The 19,001-nt window shown below is 40.9% G+C and overlaps 1 protein-coding gene across 3 annotated transcripts in view; it reads right to left on the reverse strand.

Moving 5' to 3' along the window:
• Positions 1–17,421, reverse strand: part of LOC131679237 (ATP-binding cassette sub-family G member 4-like) — a 41,324-nt gene extending 23,903 nt beyond the window's left edge. Inside the window, exon 1 of one of the 3 annotated variants that reach the window (XM_058959914.1) lies at positions 17,270–17,421. The gene's annotated coding sequence lies outside the window, so the exon portion shown is untranslated. Of the gene's footprint in view, positions 1–16,636; positions 17,120–17,166 lie in introns of those variants that run through there. The other 2 variants (XM_058959913.1, XM_058959915.1) reach the window with 2 other exon arrangements.
• Between the last annotated feature and the right edge of the window lie 1,580 nt (positions 17,422–19,001).

Below are 19,001 nucleotides of genomic sequence, written 5' to 3' on the forward strand. Positions count from 1 at the left end.
TTTGTTAAATGTGTTTTCTAGCATCGACATAGGTCACCAAATCGTAAATCGTTTTAAAAATAAAACAATTAATGATTTTTTTTTATTCATTTCGTTTATTTGATATGCACAAATGCGTTAGCTTGGCGGTGCCGAATTCTTTTGTTTTTACATTTGAATATCTTAAAACTAGGAGGTTACAATGTTGAAATATTTTTTTTATAAAAGAGAAAAAATTTACAGCTATCTTAAGACTAGAAAAAAAATCTATGTATAAGAAAAGATTTTTTTATGAAAAATTTTAAAACAAGGAATTCAATAGTAATAGTTTTTAAGGAAATATTTACAGTTATCTTAAAACTAACAATATAGTTTGGTACACAAAAGGGGGAACAAATATTTATGATAAATTTCACAGATGTTTTAAAACTAGGGATGCAATTCTATTTACAAGATGGGGGACAATAGTTTTAACAAAGAGTAGAAATTACAACTATCTTAAAACTAGGAATACGGAATACAAATTTGATTTTTTATCGGATACTTATGATTGGTCATTTCCAAAATCGGTGTAGAAGTAGTTGTATCAAGGAAGGAAGGAAGGAAGAGAAGGCGTAGATGGTGACCGGTAGAGAAGAGCAAAACTTGCAACTTTCGGGCAAACGGGAGATCAGCGAAACAAATTTGCGCCTCAGTCTAGTAGGTCGGATTGGCGGATGGTATTCTTCGGACCCGCGGGGAATCCTTCAAAGGGAATCCTTCAGACCTCGAGTCGCTCTCGCTTCAGATTCCGTAGTGATAAGGGCGACGGCGGTTATCCAATTAATGATTAATGAGCTTCTCGTGATTGACAACTGCATCAGCACGCACAAAAAAGCTCTCACCTTTATTTACCAGCTTGATAATTATCCTGGAGAAACGATAAATACAAACCAATCCTCCTGTCAGCGGTTCTTCAGAAATTCTTAAGAGTTATTAACCTGCAAAGACGAAATGTTTCTGTCTTGATTCGTCTTCTGCTTTGGGTCAAAAGAAATTGAGGGGGAATTCCATTTCCGAATGGTATTTTCGAAGTAACTTATTTGCACTACAGTTACTATATTACATGCAAATAAACAAAGATTCGAGCTTCTGACGACAATTTTATAACTCCTTAGTATAGCTCATGCCTTTCATAAGAGTAATTATTTTAAAGAGGTGTAAATATAGACATTAAAAAACCTGAATACGTGCAATAATCTACGATAAAACTGTCTTATAACTTAATTTCTTGTTGTATGTTAGTTTTATTCCAGTTTTAACAAAGTGCAACCTAAAGCTTTATCGTGGAAGTCATAACATAGTTTTATAGTGAAATTTAGGAACAAATGAAATGACAGATGCATAAAACCATAATAAAATCACCGGTTTCAAGGATTCCTTCATAAAACAAGGATAAAACAATGATAAATCCCCGAGGCATTTTAATTGTTACTTGGGCGTGTATATTGAAACTAACATGGTGGATGTTAGCATACACAACCGCGCACTAAAACAAATTTTACATCAAACGGATTATGACGCAATAAGGAGAAGTGGAATTTGATACGAATGACACTTGGAGTAACTTTTTCACCGGTTAAACCAACGGCGTACGAATTGTCTATTGAATCCATATCACTGAGGGATTGTGTAACCTACATGCCAGTTCTGTAACAAGACGGCTTGCTATAGAAAAACATGTAACAAGAATCAACCACCGGCACCTACAGATAAATCGCATTCAGCCGCCCAATTTACCAATATCGAAGGTATAACGACAACGATAAACGTTTCCACACTAACAGCAGGCATCATCAATAATCACATCATGAAGACGGATATACAACAGTGAACCGTGAGAACAAAAAGAACAACGGACTGGGAACAGCAAATAAGCAGTGTTAATAAAATGACTTCCAATCTGCGGCAGACAATGTAACAAATGCTCCACCGCCAAGGAAGAAGATCTCAACACGCAGCATAGCATCGCCTAGCTAGACAAATTCTCAGAATATAATTTTGGATTAGTCATAATTTAACGTTTTTCTACGTTTGCAAACAGGTTGAATGGAGTTTCTCAAAATATGAGGCCTCGAGAATGAAATAGATTAAGGATACTGATAAAAATGTGTTCAAAAAACTTTTATTCAAATGAACATTTCTTCTTACTAAAAATTCCGATTAGAATCAACCTGGTTTCATTCGAAAGCTTATTCGCTGGGCTTATAATTACATTTCAATTTAGTCGATATAAACCTTTTTTCTCGATCAGACATGAAGAACAAATAATAAGTCGTGCATTGTATTAAAGTCATAATGTTCAAAGTTGTTGCGCTTTTTTCAAAGTTCGGAAAGATCGCATATAGTTATAATAATTGAAAATGAGTGCAATTTCCTGAAATGAATGTCTCGTTTTGTCCCCTTTTGCGCAGAGGTTCGAAAATATATGATTTTCCATGATTTCGACGTCAACATTTCATAAGGCATTATATACAATATGCTCATGTTGAGAAAATGGCGTCTGAAAAATTACCTCGTACTTTATATTCCCATTTATGAACAGGAGCTTGATTTAAGGACCAAACAACTCAATGCCGTGTTAAATTAACCATTTTTTCCGAATAATATAACAGATTTATAAAAAAAATTGTATTTTGAACGTTTTTTGTAGATAAATGTTTTGGTCCCTTTTGAAACATCGAACTGGTTTTGTGCCCTCTCCCATAATCCCTTTTCGGCGAGACGTTAGCTTATAGTGCGTGCGGGTGAGCCCTTTTGTTTACAGCAAATGATAATGCTCTCATTCTACAGACATCACTAGTCACGTACCCAGGGCAAATTCCTACGTTCCAGTTCTGCACGAAGAAGCTGCACCTCGGAAAACCTTGCGTAGAAACTGTTAAGGAAAACTTAACCAATCCAACTGAAATCAGCCCAGAACCATCTTACGCTAAACCACTAACAGCTGCAAAACCAACATCTCCGAATCAAGCACCAACAACCAGCAACAACAAGAAAACGAATGCCGAAAAATACGAACATACAAGGAAAAAGGATCTCAACACGCAGCAGAAAGCTGCGTCTGAACGAGACAAAAAACTTGACTTAGTTGTTTTTTTATTTATTGTAAAAAACGAACAATCGGCCTCGTCGAGCTACCGCATTTGGGCCTAAATAAATATATTAATTATAAAAAAAAGTTATTCTGTGCAGTCCAAACGAAAACCAGGGATAGCCAATTTAGCAGCTTTATTCCATAATTTTTGACATTTTCTTTGTGTTGTTTCCTGCTGTTGGTATTTAGACTGCTCCGTCTCTCTCACCACGAGAGCCCAATTTCACATTATAAAACGTGTTCGGCGAATTTTGCTCTTTCGGTGCAATATAGACATTATCTGCTTCTAAACTAGCAAAACATCTTTGACGTAGTGAAAAGATGCCAAATCTGGCCTGAACAGGAAAAAGTCAATTATTTTTTTTTTTATTCATTTCGTTTATTTGATAGGCACAAATGCGTTAGCTTGGCGGTGCCAAATTCTTTTGTTTTTACATTTTGTATATTTTAAAACTAGGAGGTTACAATGTTGAAATATTTTTTTAAAAAAGAAAAATTTTACAGCTATCTTAAGACTAGAAATAAGATTCTATATACAAGAGAGGGGGCGAAAGATTTTTTTTATGAAAAAATTTTAAAACAAGGAATTCAATAGTAATAATTTTTAGGAAATATTTACACTTATCTTAAAACTAAAAATATAGTTTGGTACACAAAAGGGGGAACAAATATTTATGAGAAAATTCGCAGGTGTTTTAAGACTAGGGATACAATTCTATTTACAAGATGGGGGACAATAGTTTTAACAAAGAGGTAAAATTACAACTATCTTAAAACTAGGAATACAGAATACAAATTTGAACTTTTTTAGCGGAGACTTATGCTTGGTCAAGATATTCAGAGGGGACTGTAGAAGCAGTTGTATCAAGGACAGGGGAGAGAAAGCGTAGATGGTGACCGGGAGAGAAGAGCAAAACTTGCAACTTTCGGGCAAACGGGAGATCAGCGAGACAAATTAGCGCCTCAGTCTAGTAGGTCGGATTGGCGGATGGTATTCTTCGGACCCGCGGGGAATCCTTCAAAAGTCATCGGACCTCGAGTCGCTCTCGCTTCAGTTTCCGTAGTGGTAAGTGCGACGGCGGTTACATAGTTGCAGTCTGGAGCTGATCGGTCCCACAAGGCAAGAGAAAGCTTCTAAAACGAGAAATAAAAAGAGAGGGGCTAAATTGGGATATTTGTCGTTTTTATGAAAGTATAAATAAGGGACATATAGGGGAAATCACGATTTGCCAGTATATCTCGGACTGGGACATTGGGTGGTCTACCTCGGGCCCGAAGGGAATCCTTTAACTGAGACCTGGCGTCCAAGTACCCGGCGCATACCCAGACAACGTGCTCGATGTCGTGATAGCCCTCGTCACAAGCGCACAGACTACTCTCCGCAAGCCCAATACGCCGCAGATGCGCATCCAAGGTGTAGTGGTTGGACATAAGTCGGGACATTACACGAATAAAATCCCGACCCACATCCATCCCCCTGAACCAAGGCTTCGTTGATACCTTTGGGATAATGGAATGTAGCCATCGTCCAAGTTCACCATTGCTCCACGAGGTTTGCCAACTGTTGAGTGTCCTCTGACGACAAATACTAAAAAATTCGTTGAAGCAGATTGGTCTTTCGTATATGTCACCATTTAATGCGCCCACCTTTGCTAATGAGTCGGCCTTTTCATTGCCCGAGATAGAGCAATGAGAGGGGACCCAAACAAAGGTAATTTGATAAGATTTTTCAGATAACGTACACAAGGACTCCCGTATCTTCCCCAGAAAATACGGGAATTGCTTTTTAGGCTTCACCGCACGAAGAGCCTCGATAGAGCTGAGGCTGTCCGAAACGATGAAGTAGTGATCTGTGGGCAGAGTGTCGATGATCCCAAGGGTGTACTGAATTGCAGCTAACTCTGCGACGTAAACTGAAGCGGGATCATTGAGCTTGAATGAAGCGGTGATAGTATTGTTGAAGATACCGAAGCCAGTGGACCCATCGAGATTTGATCCGTCAGTGTAGAACATTTTGTCACAGTCGACTTCTCGGAATTTATTATAAAATATATTGGGGATCACTTGCGGCGTATATGGTCCGGGATTCCACGAATCTCTTCCTTCATGGATGTGTCGAAGAATACAGTAGAATCAGAAGTATCTAGGAAACGAACACGGCTGGGAGTATATGAAGAAGGATTAATGCTCTGTGCCATGTAGTCGAAGTACAAGGCCATAAATCGGGTTTGAGAATTAAGCTCGACGAGCCTCTCGAAGTTTTCAATCACCAACGGGTTCAGAATGTCGCATCGGATGAGCAATCGATATGAGAGTTCCCAAAATCGATTTTTTAGCGGAAGAACGCCCGCCAGCACTTCGAGACTCATCGTATGGGTCGAGTGCATGCAACCCAAGGCAACGCGCAAGCAACGATACTGGATTCTCTCCAGTTTGATGAAGTGTATGTTCGCAGCGGAGCGGAAACAGAAGCACCCGTACTCCATCACCGACAATATCGTTGTTTGGTATAACCTGATCAGGTCTCCTGGGTGAGCACCCCACCATGTTCCAGTTATTGTTCGGAGAAAATTGATCCTTTGTTGGCATTTCTGTTTCAGATACCTAATGTGACATCCCCAGGTACCTTTAGAGTCGAACCAGACCCCGAGATATTTAAATGTGAAAACCTGGTTGATCGTTGCACCCATTAATAGAAGCTGGAGTTGCGCCGGCTCACGCTTCCTAGAAAAAACAACCAACTCAGTTTTCTCCGTGGAGAACTCAATACCCAGCTGAAGAGCCCAAGCAGACAAATTGTCCAAGGTATTTTGTAATGGTCCTTGCAAGTCGGCAGCTTTGGGCCCTGTAACAGAGACCACGCCGTCGTCTGCAAGTTGCCTTAGCGTGCATGAATTGGCAAGACAATCGTCAATGTCATTCACGTAGAAATTGTAGAGCAGGGGACTTAGACATGAGCCCTGGGGAAGACCCATGTAGCTAAATCGCGATGTTGTTAAATCGCCATGCGAAAAGTGCATGTGCTTTTCAGACAACAGGTTTAGCAAAAAGTTATTTAAAATTGGCGAAAGACCATGCTGGTGCAGCTTCTCTGACAGAATGTTGATAGAAACTGAGTCAAAAGCCCCCTTAATATCCAAGAAGACTGATGCCATCTGCTCTTTGTTAGCATAGGCCATTTGGATTTCTGTAGAAAGCAACGCAAGGCAATCGTTCGTCCCTTTGCCTTTGCGGAAGCCAAATTGTGTATCTGACAGTAAGCCATTTGCTTCAACCCAATTGTCGAGGCGAAACAAGATCATTTTCTCGAACAACTCCCGAATGCAGGACAGCATTGCAATCGGCCGATATGAGTTGTGGTCGGAGGCTGGTTTTCCTGGTTTTTGGATGGCGATGACCTTCACTTGCCTCCAGTCATGAGGGACAATGTTACCCTCAAGAAACTTGTTAAATAAATTCAACAAGCGCCTTTTTGCAGTGTCAGGTAGATTCTTCAGCAAGTTGAATTTGATTCTGTCTAACCCTGGGGCGTTATTGTTGCATGACAAGAGGGCAAGTGAGAACTCCACCATCGAAAACGGTGTTTCGTTCGTGGTATCGTGAGGAGACGCGGCGTGGTACGTTTTCTGTACCGAGACAGAGTCCGGACAGATCTTCTTGGCGAAAGCGAATATCCAACGGTTTGAATATTCCACGTTCTCGTTGGTACTATTACGGTTACGCATACGTCGAGCCGTACCCCAAAGAGTGCTCATCGCTGTTTCTCTCGTTAACCCGTCGACGAACCGGCGCCAATAACTGCGTTTTTTGGCTTTCATTAGACTCTTCATTCGCCTTTCTAACGACGCGTACTGTAGATAGCTAGCGGGTAACCCGTCTTCCCGGAAGGCCTTATATGCAGTGGACTTTTCCGCGTACAGCTCTGAGCACTCTTTATCCCACCACAGGGTGGGAGACCGTCCATGGGTATTCGCGCTGGGTACTGGTTTAGTCTGAGCTTGATTCGCACTGTCGAGAATCAAGCCAGCCAAAAACCTGTACTCTTCCTCCGGAGGAAGTTCTTGAGTGGATTCGATTTTAACGGATATCGCGGTCGCGTAACTCTTCCAATCAATGTTCCGTGTGAGGTCATACGATACATTGATTGTTTCCGATGGTCTTGAACCGTTAGCAATTGAAATCACGATAGGCAAATGATCGCTACCGTGGGGATCAGGGATCACCTTCCACATGCAATCTAACTGTAGCGATGTCGAGCAAAGCGATAAATCCAACGCGCTTGCGCGTGCTGGTGGTGTAGGAATCCGCGTCATTTCTCCCGTGTTTAAGATGGTCATGTTGAAATTGTCGCAAAGATCTTGGATTAATGTTAATCTATTATCATCATGAAGACCCCAGAACTAGCCGCGGTGCCGGTAAGGATTCCGTGATATTACAAAGCGTTCGGTGCCCTACCGAGGCTCTAGGAGGAATGTAGATGGAAGCAATGCAAAGGTCTTTACCTTTGATTAAAACTTGACAAGCGACAATTTCAATGCCTGGTGTTGAAGGGAGGTTAATTCGGTTGAAAGAATAGCACTTTTTGATCCCCAAAAGTACTCCTCCATAGGGGTTTTCTCGATCCAGACGAATTATATTAAAGTCGTGGAAGTTGAGATTTATATCGGAAGTTAACCAAGTTTCACATAATGCGAAAGCATCACATTTTAAACTATTTAGTAAAAATTTAAAGGAATCGATTTTCGGGAGGATACTTCTGCTGTTCCACTGTAGAACAGTGATCGAATCGGTGACCTCGTTCGATGACTTAGCCACTTACGACTTACGATCGCTGCAAGGAGGGGCCATTTAGTAGTCAACTGCTTCAAAAATGTTTGCACTATAGGGAGAAAACGTATCAGAAGGCTTTTAAGAGGATCAGTAACATTGAAAGCTGTGAAAATTAAGTCCACTATGTCAGAAAATTTCATTAGTCCGCTACTGGACTGAGTATCTGTTTGAAAAAAGGGGACACTTGGGGTTTTTGGTGTCCCTGGAAGTGGTGGGTACTCCTTGTTAGAATTAATATTTCCAAGTCCTGGAGCAAATTGCTTCGGCTTTTGTGCATCACTTCCGTTGGATTTATTGATTGCGGTTGGCGCACTCTGAGTGGACGACACCTTGGCACCCTTACGAGGCAATGTAGGGGAGGCTAGATTTCTCCTCTTCCTGGATTCCCCTGGGTTAACCAATGATGTTCCCTCTTGTGGGTCGTCAGATTCTTGCTCAACGCCAGCCAAAAGAGCAAAGGAATTTTCGGAAGCGACAGATGGCGAAGCATTCTTTAGCATTTCTGCATAAGAGTGCCTCGAGCGATCCTTAAGGGAGCGCTTAATTTTATCCCCGCGCTGCTTGTACGCCGGGCATGACTTAAGAACATGCGGAGGGCCCCCGCAGTAAATACACTTCTCAGTTTCTCCACCGCAAGCGTCATCCTCATGCTCTCCCTCGCATTTGCCGCACCGTTTTTTATTGCCACAATAAGTGGCTGTGTGGCCCAGTTGCTTGCAATTGCTGCAGTTCATTACCCGCGGTACAAATAGGCGAACAGGTAGGCGAACCTTATCCAGGAGGACATAGTTGGGAAGAGCAGATCCGGAGAAAGTCACCCGAATCGAGTCTGACGGAGAATAAGTTGTCTTATCATCTTCAGTTTTTGCGGAATACAATTGCTTGCATTCCAGAATTTTCACCTTTTGAAGTGAAGGGTCCTTAAAGCAGCCAACCCCGTACTTCAACAGGTCTTCGCACTTTAGACCCGGTTCGGCGACGACCCCATCGATCTCCACAACTCTACAAGGCACATACACTTTGAATTGCTTCGTAAAACGCTCGCTGCGAGCAATCTGGTTTGCCTGGTCGAGGTCATTTACTATAACGCGTATCTTATTAGCTCGAACACGTGTTATCTGAGCCACGGACGGGTAGTTGGCAGTCAGCTCCCGTGAGATTTCTAGAATATTGGGCGATTTCGTGTTGGGCCGGAAATACACCACCCAGGGTCCAGTCGAACTGGCTGGGTATGTTTTAATACGGGGAGGACTGGGGGAATCAGGGGAGGGAGTAATTTCGGGTTTATCCGGTATATCCATGGGAATATCATTCCCATCCAATGTTACTTCGCCCTCGGCCATTTAGGCACGAGGATAACACGTGGTGTAAACGAGAGATGAAACTTATATTCAGGGGAAAGGGCAGAAGTAGAGACCGATCGGGGAAAGGGAAATGAAAGAAAAAAAAATACTTAGCTTATATAGCGGCGATTCCGGCTATTCTGGTATTCACTTCACCAGCCTGGGCACCGGCGAACAAAGACTGCCTCGAACAATGGTTGACCTTCACTGACAATTTATTCTTGTTCACTTTATGCACAGCACCAGAAAACGAACTGCTTCGATCGAGAGCTCGGAGAGTTATGAAAAAAAAAGTCAATTATGATTGCACTATAATCGTTTCCGTAAACAATCTTCCTGGTAGATATTCTGTGGTATCTTCCTGTAGATACGAAGTATTTACTGATTCATCCACTGTTACAGATTACCAGCCAAATTAAATATTTCTTTAGAATCTTCGACTTCTCTATCTTTCAGGATTACTTTGTTACCTCATTTCGTTACATAGTAGTATAGAAAAACATACCATGAAGCTGATTGAGGTCTTCTACGTCCTAATTTTTGTCATTCATTATTACGCAGGAAAATTTGGTCAAATATCTACAAAAAAAATTCGAACTAGTGGCTGGCTCTCACATTCCGCCTATCACTATATTATGGAACTGTCAGAATCCGAATTCATTTCTAAATGATTTTTCAAATTATGCACATTTTTGTCATTTTCATTTTCCCAACAACAGTGCGAATTATTTGAAATTTCATATTATACCTATAGAATCTAAATATCCGCATCACTATTATAGCAACAAACAGTCCAACCTGACCGGATTGATCTCTACATACAGTTTTGCCTTTCTCGTAAAGAAAGGTTATGCAATTGCTCCAAAAACCGAGTTCCCAACCGAGGCCCGGAGGGCCGAGTCTCATGTACCATTCGACCCAGTTCGTCGAGATCACAAAATGTCTGTGTGTATGTATGTATGTGCGGACTTATCAACAAAATGTCAACATCGGTTTCTCGTAATTTTCTGAACCGATTTTAACAAACTTGATTTTAAATGAATGGCACAACGTTTCCATCATCTGCTATTGAATTTTATGTGGATCCGAGTTCTCTTTTCTGAATTACAGGGTGATAAGTACGATCACGCAGCAAATCCCGATTCTAACGAATTCTGCGATGGATGTAAAAAGGTGGATTTTTTTTCCAAAATGTGACCATAACTGCTTGGAATTGTAGATCTAGGTCACTAGCAGTCATTCCAAGTCTCTTTAGCCGCATTAGCCACCATCGATGGCTAGACCGATTCGATCAACTTAGTCTCAAATGAATGGTGTTGCGTCCCCGAAAGCTGATGTTAAATTCCATCTCAATCCGACTTCCGGCTCCGGAGTTGTGGAGTGCTGTCACATAGAAAATTCCGATTTAAACAGATACCGCGATGAATGCAAAAAGGTAAAATTTTTGCAAAACTGGATGCCAAATAACTTGCATTTTCAGTTCAAGGTTACTGACGGCTAACCGATGTCTTGTTGACTGCATTGACCACCATTGTCGGTCCCGGAAGTGCCCCGGAAAAGTGGCCATCTTTCAAAATTAACAAACTCACATCAGTTTCCCGGAATTTTGAATTTTGAAGAGTTCGATTATTTTCCACCTATTCATATGAAACAAATATGATAAAAGTATTAGAAAATGTCTGCATAAAAATCTTCACACTTCTTCACATTTTATTGTCAATATTTTGTTATTAATATTCATTGTGAAGCCATCACTTGTTTATATATTATTAAATTTTTAAATCGTATTTTTCTTACTTTCGCTTCATGCAAAAGTTTTACACTTTTTGTCTATGATTGTTGAAAAATTCAGTTTGTTACCGTTTTCAGTTGATATTTTTCGGTGATAAATAATCAAAAGCGCAGTTTACCGTATACGTTTTTATTTCCCCCCAGCGACGGCAAAGCGCGTGAGTGAATAATTCTGAGGATGGCTGAAATTAAATAGGGAAGTATGCTGAAACGTAAATGGTAAACTGTGGTATTGATTAATTATCACCGAAAAATATCAACTGAAAAGGGTAACATTCATGAACGGTGACTAAAACCTGGAAACAAAAATTGAGTTTGGAAGCTGCATTGTATAAATATTTCCGGCTTATCATGTCACATCACAAATGCATTTTGGTGATAATCTATTAAATTTACCTGAAATTGATTTCTTAGAACAGTGGTTTTAAATCTTCGTTCAACGTACCTCTTTCTGATTTTTTTTTGCCATTATAACCCTGTCAGAAAAAAGGTTTTCAATTGAATGAAAACATTAACTTCACAATCAGAAACCTGTTCCTGAGCACTCTCAGTAAGTATTTCAATTTATGACACACTGAAACGATATATGAAGACAAACATCCGACGGAAACGTATCAGGAATCAGAATATACTGGCTTAAATGGCACGTTCCCCGTATGTAGTCAGGGATTTAGACTGTCTTCGACTACCTTTTCCATTTTTGATTCATAGCATAAAAAATAGTGTTTTTCGGGGTCTTCAGCGCTAAAAACTTTTCTGCCCGGTCATTTTTAACCGATTTTCAATTTCTGTGTTCTGGAAAGAACGAGAAATGACCTTCCCAACAGTATGTGTTATGTTCTTTAAAATACTCTGATCATAACTGGCGCCATTCTCCATTTTCTACTGTGCTGCCGCGTATTGAACGAAGTATTCTTCTCTACAAACCGAGTAATCGATAACCTACTTCCTTCAACATCCAAGCTTCATGGTTGTATAGAGCAACAGGAAGTATCAGTGATTTGAATAAATCAATTTTTGCGCGCATTCTTAGACTATTGGTTGTTAACTGACTACGCAAACCATGCTCGCAGCAACAACGTGCCTTTTTCCTTTGTGGCTAAAATCGTTATCATATGTAACTAGTATTTGAAGAAGCAGCAGAGGACGAAAGCGGTATGGCAACGGATCTTGGAGAATGCGCAGAAGACGATAGGATGCCGGCCCGTGATCTCCAAGAAATCAAAGAGGAGATCGGTCGGCTGAAAAACAACAAACCTACCGGTATAGATCAACTACCCAGCGAGCTATTAAAATACGGTGGTGAAACACTGGCTAGAGCGCTGCACTGGGTAATCGCCAATATTTGGGAGGAGGAGATTCTTCCGGAGGAGTGGATGCAGGGTTTTGTTTGCCCAATCTGCAAAAAGGGTGACAAGTTGGATTGCTGCAACTGCCGCGTCGATTGTCACAGTTTGCAAGGGACTTCGTGGTGCACTCCCAAGTGGGATTCATGGGTTCCCGTGCCACCACGGACCAAATATTCGCAATTCGGCAGGTTCTGCAGAAGTGCCGCGAATACAATGTGCCCACACATCATTTGTTCATTGATTTTAAATCGGCGTATAACACCATCGATCGAGATCAACTATGGCAGATAGTGCACGAGTACGGTTTTCCGGATAAGCTAACAGGATTAGTCAAAGCGACGATGGAGTGGGTGATGTGCGTTGTTCGAGTATCACGGACACTCTCGAGTCCCTTTGAATCTCGAATAGGGTTAAGGCAAGGTGATGGTCTATCGTGTCTGCTGTTCAACGTTGTTTTAGAAGGTGTAATAAGGAGAGCGGGGATAGACACGAGTGGTACGATATTCAGGAAGTCCGTCCAGCTTCTTGGCTTCGCCAACGACATTGACATAACGGTACGGAAATTCGAGGCGATGTCGGAAACGTACATCAGACTGAAAGCTGAAACCAGCAGGATTGGACTTGCCATCAACGTTTCGAAGACAAAATACATGAGAGGAAGAGGTTCTAGAGACGACACTGTGAACCTCCCATCCCGAGTTCGGATTGACGGTGACGGATTCGAGATGGTCGACAAATTCGTGTATTTGGGCTAACTGGAAACCACCGACAATGATACCAGAAATTCAGAGATAGATCTTGGCGGGAAATCGTGCCTACTTTGGACTCCGGAGGACACTCCGGTCGAACAAAATCTACAAGACGCTGATTAGACCGGTGGTCCTCTACGGCCACGAGACCTGGACTATGCTCGTGGAGGACCCACGCGCCCTTGGAGTTTTCGAACGAAAGGTGCTGCGTACCATCTACAGTGGCGTACAGATGGAAGACAGAACGTAACGCAGACGAATGAACCATGAGTCGCATCAGCTGCTGGAAGAACCATCCATCGCGCATACCGCAAAAATAGGACGTTTGCGGTGGGCTGAACACATCGTAAGAATGTCGGACGACGGTCCGGTGAAAATAGTTCTTGAAGGCGACGCTACAAGAACAAGAAGACGGGGCGCACAGCGAGCACGGTGGATCGCCCAGATAGAGGACGACCTGCGGACCCTTCGAAGACTTTGAGGCTGGCGACAAGCAGCAATGGACCGAGTGAAGTGGAGACGGCTTCTGCATACAGCAAGAGACAACAAGGCCTGAACGGTAAGGTAAGTATTTGAAGATATGTATATGAATTCGTTGTACCGTACCCCACCGATTTCCACCTCGAAACCAAAACGACTACTACGTTCTCTACCAGCTATCATGTACCTTGTCTTGTCAGACTGAGTTTATCGTCAGTCCGATTCTTGCAGCTGTCCTTTTAAAAGGTAACAATGTTTCTTGCAATGCTCTGCGATCAATACCAATGATGCCGAAATCGTTCGCGAAGTCAAGAAGCATGTAAGATCTCGTGATGACGGTTCCGTTCCTATGCACATCAGATCTTCGTAACGCTTGATTTTATCCTATCCAGCATCATACGAATCAGCTTAATCAGTTTTGTCGGGATACCACGCTCAAGCATTATCTGCCACAGTTCGTTTTGTTTTACTGTGTCGTATGCCGCCTTGAATACACAGATGGTGAGTCCGCAAATTGTTTTCCCGGAATATATCCAGAATTTGTCGCTGGGTAAACATTTGGTCCGTCGTTAACTGTCCTTCTCGAACCCCGCTTTGATATTCGTCGACAAAGCATTCAGCCAACGGGCGCAGTCTACCCAACAGAACACGAGAAACTACCTTGTAGGCAGCATTGAGGATCATTATGCCTCGGAAGTTTACAGCCCTTCTCCAAGATTGAGCATATGAGGCCATTCAACCAATCCGAAGGAATTTTTTTTCCACGTATATCATCCAAATCACGCAGTGGATTGCTTCGCACAGCCAGTCACTCCTAATTTTTAGAAGTTCAGCCGGGATTCGGCCCTTTCCAACGACCTTATCGTTTTTAAGCTTTCGCATAACCTCCCGTCTAAAAATCACTGAACAAAAAGAAATTGCAGGTTTGTTTACCCCTCGCTAATCGCCGGGTCTACTAACTCAAAAAAAATCTTCGGTCGAACAACGTTCGCTACCGCACGAAGCTAAACTTCTATAGAACACTTATTAGACCGTTTGTCTTATCTACTATGCTGGTACCGTACCAGCAATTTAATAGGAAAGAAAACACCTCTCCAATGGAATTAAAAGATTGAAAATACAATGTATTCTTTATGAGTTAGAGGAATTAAAAGAAAACAATTAGTTCACAGAAAAGTTCAATAATTCCGTAACAAGTGAAATTTGATCATTCGTGTAGAATGAGAGATTCTTAACCATGGACCAAGCCACCTGTAAATGATAAAGCTCCCTGGTTTAATCCCAACAAATTAGTCTGCATACTCCCACTACTACCTTGCAATATGAATATAGTTTTGTTCTATCGCATCGATCATCCCGATCCCCAACCCTTTGAATCGTCAATAGTTGCCAAAATGAAATAAATTGATTTTTATAGTGATTAATGAAACATGAACAATTACTAAAACACTATGGAAATTTATTGAGTAGGAAATGCCGACCACTGATTTTGCCGCTCGGGGCGGTTGCCCCCTTCGCCCCCCCTTAGCGCCGCCACTGGTTTTGGGTGTAGAATCTATTCGGAAAGAGAACAATCGGTGCCTCTATCTTTTCTGTTGTAATCTCTCGATTTATGGAGAAATTGCTTAAGTATATTGAGAGTGTTTGCTTGAAATGTAAAAAGTAATTAGATTACAAAAATGATTCATAATTGATTTGAGAAATTATGAATTTTAGATCACTATTCCTGGAATATCAGGTGTCTGTTACTATAACCGCATTTTCATAAACGATTTTCCGAAATCTACTTTGCAATCGACGGCGAAGGATAATTCCTACGAATGCTAAACAGAAACGTTGAAAAGTTGAACGGGAGCTCTCTCTTGTTGCTTATAACACGGCTTTGCTTTAGATTTTGTTTACATAAAATGTTAGTATAAACAACTTGTGCTGCACCACATCTATTAAAAAGTGACTGAATGCATTTAAATCAATATTATCTTTAAATGTATGTTTATTAACTAGTCAACAATAACATTGAATTCAAAAACAATGCACGTGAACTTATTCTACCATATTCCACTTAACACATTTCTCATACTAACATGCTGGTATATAGAGCTTTGAATTTGGTACACTGGGTCTTCTAGGCTCAACATATATCAAGGTTGCAATTCACTCCATTCAATAAGTATGATCTCAACCACATAGTTCACAAGAATGACAAATTTTTCAAGCATCGCCCGGTGTATTAAAACCCAAAACGTTCTTTTGATAAGCGACTGGTCGATAGTTCGATCCCACACACGCCGAATCGCGCCACTCCGTATCAACTTCGGTCACGCGTCACACGCCAAAACATTTATGTTTCATATGTATATATTTCATCAATGAGTATAATTAACTGAAAAATATCCCACATTTGCTTGTTCCCAGTGAACCTTGAACGCGACAATCAGAACAATTACTCGATTAGCTATTTCCCGGCGGTGTGTTGTGAATATTAATAGCTAATTTGCATGGAACCTGTAAACATTGTATCTGTATCCTACGAACAAAAAAAATCAAGGTTCTCTACGGTTCAATATGATTAAAAGATTAAGGGCATTAACCAAAATGGAAAAATCAAAAATGAGGAAACTAATGGTACATGGACTTTAGCTTCATTCACAAACATGCCCCCTTCCGATGTTTATTCCGTGCTCAGAATCATGTGTACATTTTCGCCTATCAGCCCACACACGTCCATTCGTCTAGCCAAACAATTCCTCTGATAATTGAAACTGATCTTTTCACCAACTGAGATCACTTTTACACATTAATAACCGAGTCAGCGCGACTAAATACGAGCTTCTCCGTGTTGATTGTGCTGAGAACGGCTATGAGATGCGAGCAAAGTTCACTGTTTACGGTTCTTTTGCATCGAAGCATGCCTGAAAGAGCTTCGGCAAACTTTGTGGGTTGCAATCAAACAGCAGCGCGTGGAGGTCAACTACGTACCGTCTCGTTCGGCGGGTAATTGTGATATTTGTCCAGTCACCATGATAAATTTAGGAAGTTGAGTCCTTCCTTGCAGTAAAATAGCCTTACACTATACACTGGTTTGAAGAAAACAGTAGGAGTTGTTACTTATCGAAAACATTGCAATCATAAGGTGTTTGTTGTGTTTCAACGCCAATTGACCTCAATAGATCCACAGTTCGTCGATCACAGGCCAAGTCATTCACACCCCATTAACGTTTGTGGCTTTTCAAATTTACTTTGCTTCTTGTACATATATGAGATATTGTTGTTTCCCAGACTGACACTGTTCACGATCTATTCACTGAAATTCTTATTCCAGCAATCTTTGTTGTAGTTGTTGTTTCGATCGCAAGTACGTACACTAAAGCCGACCACGATCACCTTGTTTTGAGTGTGAAAGGCTCACTTTCTAAAATTTCTAAATTGCGCATTGAATGTACAACAATCGTCAATCCAGTGTTTACCATCCGTCCCGGTTCCGTTATCACTGTGGGTAACTCACTTACTCTTATCAAACTGATAACGCGCCTATCGCAGATTTCCGCAGGTAAATGGTTCTAAATTGCCAAGATAATAATGGTTCAACCGTAACAATTATAGCAACACTACCTGATTAGAATTTCAAGCTTAGGATCAACCAAGGTAACAAAAAACACGATTAGATTTCCGCGACCCGTTCCAAAATACACGTCCGAACAGCTTAAGTATGTTAAACTAATTGAGCACTCTGCAAGCGGGGCACTGCTAGCCGAGCACTCTGATGCGAGATTCGTACAGAGTGTGAGTATGGGGCCGCGAAGCGTGTGTATGCAGTGAACGAGAGCGAAAAGAAATTAATTCAATCAATTGAGAGTAGCAGCTACATTACAGTTGCCACGCTTAGCCCAACAATCAACACGACACGAACGACGCGCGGCGTAGTAAAAGTTACTATCTTAAAGCTATACTAACTAACACCGCAAGATGGGTGAAGCTGCCGAATCAGCCGGGTGGTAGTGGCGGTGGTGGTGTTGAACCGGTGGATTTTGAGCACATATTTTATTGCGCTTTTCATCCCCGGATAGGTTGCAGCTGCAAATGCAGATGCAGTGCTGACTTATTCGGATTTTACGATGTATTGGTACTGTTCAGGCGGTGGTCAGCTCTTTTCGTCCGCGTCCCTTAGCACCTATTTTTATAAGGTGATATCTTTGAAAATGAGCCACCTTGGTTATGTAACTATTTTTTTCGTTCTTATTTTATTGCAAATGAGTAGTAGTCTTCATTTTATTAATTTCAAAATTGCACATATTTTGTCGCATGTAATTTTAAATGCTCGTTGATTGGATGAAATTGTAAGGTTCGCAATTCGAACGGACATTTATTTGGACTGACCAAACTATTTTCTTTGTTTGTTTAGTGTTTATTTGACCAACTAGTGAACTAATACAAAGGGCCTTAAATGTGCGTAGTCAAAACGCATGGTCTTGTCTGAGTGGAATGATGACTTCAATCATGTATGAGGTTTGAGAATTGACAATTCACGGAAGGATCAAAAACCAGTTACCGATTCCAAATGTTTTATTGTCATGTTCATTTGTTTGCTTAGTTTATTAAATCGTGTTCATTATATTTTCTCTTAATCTGTACTTTTGAGTAGTACGTGTACTTTATCATTACTTGCCATGTACACCATATTTCATGATGAGCATAATAATATTACAGCTTGATTTTTGTGGCGACAACACAAGGCTTCCCTTCTTTATTTCTTGCATCTTCTTCGTTCTCTGGTTTTGTCTCATTGTTTTTTTAAACTACTAAATTGGTTTTTCCTGATTCCGTGTCGTAACAAGCGACGCAATCTATACTTTCTATAATTCATTTCTTGAATTTTTAAGACTTTAGAATTTGTTGCACCAAATTAGTAAATTAATTCTGATCATTCTTCTTATCTATTCGTGAGCTTTATACTTTTTCTAGTAGTTAGAACATTAATAAAGTACACCGCACGCGTCAAAATACTAGTATGTCCGTCATACTATGTAAGGTTTTCATTACAGTTAATGCATATTTCGTACTTCTCAAAAAAAATTTATAGCATTGTAGCGAAAACAATCGATGGTTTTTCCACACTTATTTTTTTTTTATATTCAGAATTTTGTATTGCTTTTCCTTTTCCTAGTTTCTTTTCTGTAAAAATAGTATTTGAATTAAGTATAATAAACATTGTCTCATTATTCGCCATTACGATATTCCTAAAACTATTCTAAGCACCTAATACGGCTTCTGGTTACCGGACGTCCAGAGACTACTAAAATCTTGAATCGAGCGCGAGCTCCAGCACAATTTCGAATCCCTATCT

This window comes from Topomyia yanbarensis, chromosome 2 (genome assembly GCF_030247195.1).
Source record: "Topomyia yanbarensis strain Yona2022 chromosome 2, ASM3024719v1, whole genome shotgun sequence".
Lineage (NCBI taxonomy): Eukaryota > Metazoa > Arthropoda > Insecta > Diptera > Culicidae > Topomyia > Topomyia yanbarensis.